Source organism: Babylonia areolata, chromosome 20 (assembly GCF_041734735.1).
Source record: "Babylonia areolata isolate BAREFJ2019XMU chromosome 20, ASM4173473v1, whole genome shotgun sequence".
NCBI classification, from domain to species: Eukaryota; Metazoa; Mollusca; class Gastropoda; order Neogastropoda; family Buccinidae; genus Babylonia; species Babylonia areolata.
The window spans coordinates 25,348,813-25,356,808 of NC_134895.1; positions in this window are offsets into that span (position 1 = coordinate 25,348,813).

Sequence of the window (7,996 nt, forward strand, 5' to 3'; positions counted from 1 at the left end):
AATATACGTCATATAGAAACTACCCCTGCCTTTAAAGCAACTCTAAAAGTCTATCTTTTCCAGCGCAACAACTGAGACCCCTCCTTTTCCCCACTAATTGCTGTTTTCTCCAGGTGTTTTGTCGTAAAATTGAAATTAAAACATACGAGAGGAACAAATATGTATTAGCTTGTCCTTTTTGCCTTTTCTAAACATTTAACAGCAACAAAAACAATATCAACAACACAATAGATTACGTACTACACCCATAACGCACGCACACTATATGCAATGAAATGAAATAAACGAATGCCTGTCTTTAAGTAAGAGTACAACACCGAAGGTTAATCAGAAAACAACCCCCCCCCCCCTGGTCCCCCCCCCCCCCGTCGCCCCCCCCCCCCCCCCCCCCCCCCCCCCCTCCCCCCCCCCCCCCCCCCCCACCACCTCTATAACCACTTCACTGTGTGAAACCTATCAATGGTGAAGGCATCAAACATATACAGGGGCATAACGCTTGTTTGTTTGGTTTGGTTTGGTTTTGTTTTTGTTTTGTTTTTGTTTTTTGTTGTGTTTTTTTTTGGGGGGGGGGTGTTTTTTTGGGGGGTTTTTGGGGTTTTTTGTCGGTTGGTTTTTTTTTATATTCTGTCTCGCTTTCTTTTACAAAACGAAGCCATTGTGGCTTGGATTTTTTGTTTCGCTCCAGACTGTCATTTTGTGTTTGTGTTGGGTGTGATGAGAGAGGGCGGGGAACATGTGTGGTTCTCCTGTTTGGGATTTCTGAGGTACCCTGTTGCCGCTTCAGTTCCTGTTCCTTCACTCCACTTCTGTTCGTCTCTCTTCAGTCCGATTTTTTTTTTAATACAGGAGAATCTATTACTGAAAGAACACGTTGCAATACGAACTGTTATTAGACACAAGTCAAATCAAAATCAAACTTTTTGTTTATTCCGAAACATAGTAAGGGTATCAACAAGGATAAAGAAAAATAGAAAGAAGGAAGTAGATCAATAAAAGTTGATACAATTGTAAATTTCTTATTCAAAAAAGAAAGAAAGAAAGAAAAAAGTAAATAAACAAAAATTAGTACAATAGTAAATTTCAGATTCCATCATCAGTTGATATTCAAGTAAGTATTTGGCAATCTGACAGATATCTAGATAGATGTATACACACACATATATATGTCATATCAGCCATACAGTTCTCTCTCTCTCTCTCTCTCTCTCTTTCTCTCTCTCTCTAGGTTCATTTACGAACAAAAAATATATTGAATTAAAATTTTAATAAAATTCAATGGATGGCATGATCTATATGATGCTGAGTGCAGAAATGCCAAGCGACGGGTCAGAACATTGCTGAGGATATGTCGCTGAACTAAAGACAAGGGTGACGGCGTAACTTTTGGTAATGCTAAAAAAGAATGATATAAGCGTTTACTAAAGAAGAAGAAGGGTGGTTTCGATAGGATTACTCTTGATAATCTCTTCAAATCCATTTCAGATCAAAAGGCATTCTGTTAAAATATGCGAAAACTTTATAAATCAAAATCTCAGCCTCACCACTATGATACGAAACACACACACACACACACACACACACACACAGTGTATAGTGTGTGTGTGAACGCCTGTTACTTCCAAAATCCGATTGAAAGCCTGACGGCCCGTTCCCAGAGACAAAACTGTTAACGATCACAATCGTTCACTTCAGGTAACGCACGGATATATCGATTCGCACGTGGGTGGATGTGTACACGCCCTCGTGGATTTATTCTGTAAAAAAAATAAATAAATGCTGAATAGGGCCAGCGGTTGCTGGTTGAAATGTAACCCACTCGTCACGCTTTCAGTTTGTTTTTAACCATTTCAGAATTGTTCATCTTGTCATCATTTCCTTCTTCTTCTTCTTCTTCTTCCCCCTGCATATCGTCAGCTTTTTATTTCAGCTTCTTCTGCAGTCTTGTTATTATCCGTTCTGCTTTCATCCATTTTCCATTTTCCATCCCCCCATCCCAGTGTGTGTTTATTTCTGTTCTGGAATGTTTTTTTCCCAGTGCCTTTTTTATCCCTGTTTACCGTGCATCTCTCCTCTCTTGGGTTTCCTCGTTATTTCAATCATGTTTGCTTCACTGTTCGTTCGGTGCCGCGTATGAAAATATAGATGTATAGTTTTTGTGTTGTTGGGTTGTTGTTTTTTTGTTTTTGTTTTGTTTTTTTTTTGTTTTGTTTTTTGTTTTGTTTGTTTTTCTGTTTCTGTTTTATGCTTATTTTTCTATCATTGTTTATTCCTTTGAGTGCGCGCGATACCGTGTGTGTGTTTTTTGTGAGCCTCTGCAGTAGTTTAATTATAGATATAACGAATAGATGAAAAGGATAAGTCCGTGCACGTGTGTGGGCGCGCGCACACACGTTTTTTATTGTTGGTTTTTTCCCAAATGTGATAAATGAATGAATAAATGATAGATCCGTGCATAGATAAATGATTTTTTTTTAATAATAATATATATATATATATATATATAGAGAGAGAGAGAGAGAGAGAGAGAGAAATGCATAGGGACATAAACTGTGGGTTCATTTCAATTTGTGTGGGTGTGTTTGTGTGTTCTATTGAAATGAAGTCAGTGAACGTTTCGTCACGTGTTTTCGCAGTTCAGTGGATGCCAGAAGTGTTGTTTATGGGGTTTTTTGTTGTTGTTGTTTTTAAAAAGGTCAGAGAGGAGTGAGACCAGAAGCACTTGATACTTGGTGTTTTATTGTCAATGTAGTTATACAGCCCTCCAGGCAAGGCCGGTACTCGTTCCCTGCATAATGTAGCAAAGCTCTGTGAGAGGACAGAGAGAGAGAGAGACAATGAGATGTCTGCTCAGTTCAATTATTTGTTCATTCAGCTCACACACGCTACCTTTTTGGTCAAAAATTATCAGATTTTATCAAAAGCTGAAACGCAATGTTTGATTTACAATAGTAGTTAGTTTTTAACATGTTTTCAAAGAAACATTCAAAGAAATTCACATTCAAAGAAATTTAATCCTTTTGCCCCTTTTGGGGTGTGGAGGATACAATAATAATATGTACTCATTGAATCACATCTTCAGTCCAACATTATCTCCGAAGCACGCAAAAAAACATACCCACGCACGCACTCGCACACGCGCGCGCTAATGATAATGATTTGCAACAAAACAAATCAAAATTAAACATACTGACAAGTATGTTTTAGATACAACGAAAGTTACACACTCTTTCCAAGTTTTATGAATTTACTTAGATTAAGATGTGTTTTCTTCCCACCACTGAATAAATTTCACGAACTCAACATTGACATATGTGATTTATATTTATGTGGTATAAATTTATTTCGAATTACAGTAATTTTGGGACATTCTAAAACAAAATGAAATTCATCCCCAACAGTACCCATATTACGTTGCTTGCAAATTCTGTTTTCTCTGTTTTCTCCTCTTCCTCCTATTTCGATCTGCAGTTTATGGTTACTGCAACGGAACTTTAATTAAAGGATATATGTAAGTATGTGGAAGTTCAAAATACGGTGCAACTTACATAGACATTTTTAATGATGGAGAGGGTTGAAGCCAGCCATAGAGGTAGTCTTGGTAAAAGTCGACTGACATGGGATGATAAAAGAGGCGACGTATCGAGCCACAGGCTCTCTTCAGGCAAATGGAATGACAGAGAGATACAGACACAGAGAGAGAGTACACAGTTCAGGGAAGGAAAGGGGTGAGAATAATAAGTCACGGGAGAGGATACAAGAAACAAAGAAGAGTGAGCAGTATTATGAGTGTGAGTGTGTGAAGGAGTATCAGTATCAGTAGCTCAAGGAGGCGTCACTACGTTCGGTCAAATCCATATACGCTACACTACATCTCCCAAGCAGATGCCTGACCAGCAGCCGTAACCCAACGTGCTTAGTCAGGCCTTGAGAAAAAAAAAAGAAGAAAGAAATAAAGAAGTAAATGAATATTTAATATTTAATTCTTTTTAGGATAAAGATAATAATAGTAAAGATAATAAATTGAACACATAAAGAAGTAAATGACTATTTGAATATGTTTTTATTTATATAAAAAAAGATGATAATAATAATAATGATGATTATTAATGATAATAAATTTTTAAAAAATAAAATAAAGGAAAGAAGAGGCTCTGAATGGGAAGGGTAGGAGGGAGGGAAAGGGGAAGGGAGAAAGTGCTGGGTGGGGGGTGAGAGGGCAGGAGGGAGGGAAGGGAGAAAGTGCTGGGTGGGGGGTGAGAGGGCAGGAGGGAGGGAAGGGAGAAAGTGCTGGGTGGGGGGTGAGAGGGCAGGGATCAGGGGAAGGGAGAAACTGTTAACATGAAAAAGGGACATTTGAACAAGCAAATGGAATTATTTCAACTGTGCGTGTGTTTTCTTCTTCTTCTTCTTCCTTTCTTATTTTTCGTTATTCTCTTCTTGTGTGTTTGTGAACTCTTTCTCTCTCTCTCTCTCTCTCTCTCTCTCTCTCTCTCTCTCTCTCTCTCTCTCTCTTCTCTTCTCTTCTCTTCTCTTCTCTTCTAAAGCCCGTGAATCTGCAGATAGTATGAAACAGTCCCTGAGACATTATTTCCTTGTCACAAACGCTTTGTATCTCCAGGAGTCAAAGTGTCTGACGGTGCTCTTGGGCGTCTTTCTAGTGGTGTCGTACTCCTAGTTAGAAAAGACGTCTGCAAATGTGTTGAACGAGTTTCCCTCGAAATGGATAATGTTATTGTGTTAAAAGTGTCTCAATCATTACTTGGAACAACATCAGACTGCTTACTAGTTGGTGCATATTTGCCTCCAGAAAATTCCCCTTACAATGAGGATACTGGCGTTTCTTTGTAAGAAGACAATTTGTTGGAGGCAGTGAGTGAGTGTGGAGACCTTCCCGTGATCATTTTTGGGGATCTTAATTCTAGAACAGTTAATGTGAACTCCAGATATTTTGATCCGATATATATATATATATATATATATATATATATATATATATATGAGCAAGAGCGATGACAGCGATCATAAAACCCACCCCCTTGATGAAAATGACAGACTGTCAAGTGACAGCCGTATTAACTCTTTTGGTAAGTATCTGATAAGTGTTTGTGAAGAGTTTGGTTTAACAGTATTAAATGGCTTGAAATCATTTCGTTTTCCTAGTAACTTCACTTGTGCCTCTCATAGCGGCTGCAGTGTTTTGGATTATTATAGTTATTGTTTCTCGTAGCCCATTGTCTAGGTTCGTCAGATTAAACTTGCTCCATTTGATTGAATCTAAACATTCAGCGTTGTCGTTGTCCATTGAAATAAAACCGATGACGTCATAACACAAACACCAATCCCTCAAAAAGTTCGAGTGCAGAAGGACATTTGGGAAGATGAAAGATATGAAGAATTCTCCAATAAGAGGGGGTCTGTTTATGTGACAAATAAACTGGAGAAAGCCATATCGATGATAGACGTAGACATAATCCTTGCCCTTTCAGAACTTAATGAGTATTTTAAATACGCTGGTGACTGCATGTTGAAAACCATAGTCTTTAGGAATGACAAGAGACATTCTTGGTTCGATAATGAATGTAGAGAGAAAATGACGTTTTTAAGAAAATCACTGCGGAAACCCAGTAAAGTAACAATCGATCTGGAAACCTTTGATTATGGGCAAAAACGGAAACAATTTAATGAAGATCGAGATAGCTATTCCCAGAAAAGAATATAAAGAACTGTTAAAACGTATATATTTTTAAGTAGAACACAGAGAGGAGCACGTTCAGTCTTTGCAAAATGATGCTCATGATCCAAAGAAATTCTGGGATACTAGTGGGCATGCTCGCCCGAAAGAGGGTATATCATGTAATATATCCAAGAATGACGGTATAATCATTTTAAAAATGTATTCAACACTTCTATGAATGAAAATGTTCTTAATGAATGTGGCCCGATTGATTACTTTGACTGCAGTGCTAATGGTGACACTGATGATGATGGGAATGTTTTGAACTGTGAGTCTTTGAATGAACCTATTTCAGAAAGCGAAGTAACTGATGCAATCAGAGCACTGAAAGATAGAAAAGCTGCAGATGGTGATGAATTAATTGGTGATTTTTTTTTTTAGCACAGTGTTAATGTTATTTTGCCATTTTTGCCAAATACTTCAATTTCTTATTTGGTAACGGTTTGTTTCCCAATGAGTGGTCTTTGGCAATTATTCAGCCTCTGTTTAAGAATGGTGACCCAAATGTTGCAGATAATACAGATGAATTTCCTTATTATGCTTTTGCAGTAAATTGTGTAGTTGTTTTTTTTATTGGATAAAATGGATTTGGGACAATTAATTTATTGGCGCAGAGCAGGCAGGATTTAGAGAAAAACACAGCACAGCTGATCATATATTCACTTTATTTGCTCTTATTCAAAAACAGCTGGTGTGCCACAGAAAACTGTATGTTGCTTTCATAGACTTTAGTAAAGCTTTTGATTCAGTGTGTAGAGATAGTTGTGGAAAGTGCTAACTTTGGAGCGTGTAGTAAGATTCCATCTGCATTACAAAGTATGTATGCAGTCGCGGCGAAGACTAGAGTACGCGCTGGTGGTGATCTGACTGATGTATCTATGTGTCCATCTGGTTTAAAACAAGGTGAAGTCTGCTCTCCTGTTTTATTTTCGTTGTTTATTAATGAATTAACCAAAGATATTATTGAACACGGTAAACACGATATTCAGTTGTCACTTGATTTTATTGAATTGTTAATACTGTTATTTGCTGATGATGTTGTATTGTTGTCTGACAGTGTGATTGGTCTCCAAAACCAACTGAATGTGTTGCATAATACATCTAAGCGTCTTGAACTGAATGTAAATCTAAACAAATCTAACATTGTTGTTTTTCGAAATGGTGGATATCTTGCTAGTAATGAAGACTGGTATTTCGGCGACAACAAACTGAGCATAGTTAATACGTATACGTATCCCGGTGTCTATCTATTCACCCGGCTTTCCTTTTCCCACAATTTGAATGACCTTGCAGACCGAGCAATAAAGGGTATTTCTGTAATTATCAAAATGTTGTGGTCCATTGGTGAATACTCTCCTAATACATTTTTTCAAGTTATTTGATTGTCAAATTACACTTATTTTGTCTTACGGATCAGAAATTTGGGGGTTAGCTCGCGACCAAAGTGCAATCGAAAAGATTCATTTGTCTGCCATGAAAAGATTTTTGGGCGTAAGTGCTAAGTCTCCAAGACATGTCATTTATGGTGAGACTGATACATATCCTCTCTCTGTAAACACCAACATCAGATGCATTAAATTCTGTCTTCGGATTCTGAACATGTACGATCGTAGATATCCACGTAAGGCATACAATACACTTTTATCACTACAGGAACAGAACTATGCAACATGGGTTCGTGATGTTCGAAATATCAAGTACAAATTTGGTTTTGGGATAGTTTGTGAAACACAAGGCGTGGGAGTTGAAAGATTGTTTTTATCCAAATTTAAGCAGAGGCTTGTTGACTGCTTCAAACAAGACTGGTCTTTGCTTTGAGTACACATGATTTTTATAGTATGTACGGTTCCTATAAAACATCAATGTTGTCTGTTGTGTACTTACGTTATGTAGATGATATATCTGTATAAAGAAATTTTGGCAGATTTAGAATTGGAATGTCACCCTTAAATTGTATTTTTTGCAATTTAGAAATCATGCCAATGTAAAAGCTTATTCTTGCCTATTTTGTACCAATGTCCCTGAAACAGAGAAGCATTTCCTGCTTGAATGTCTAAAAGACAGTGAACCCAGGAACGACTTAATTCCCTATAGATATTACAGACATCCGTCTATGTTTAAATTGGATTACTGATGGCTGCCAAAAAAATATATTTATGAATGTTGTGAACTTTGTACATAAAGCTCATGCCATCAGGAAGCAGAGTTTAATTTAGTGATTCATTATGTTTGTGCACTCTATTTGTAAAGGACCACAGCCTG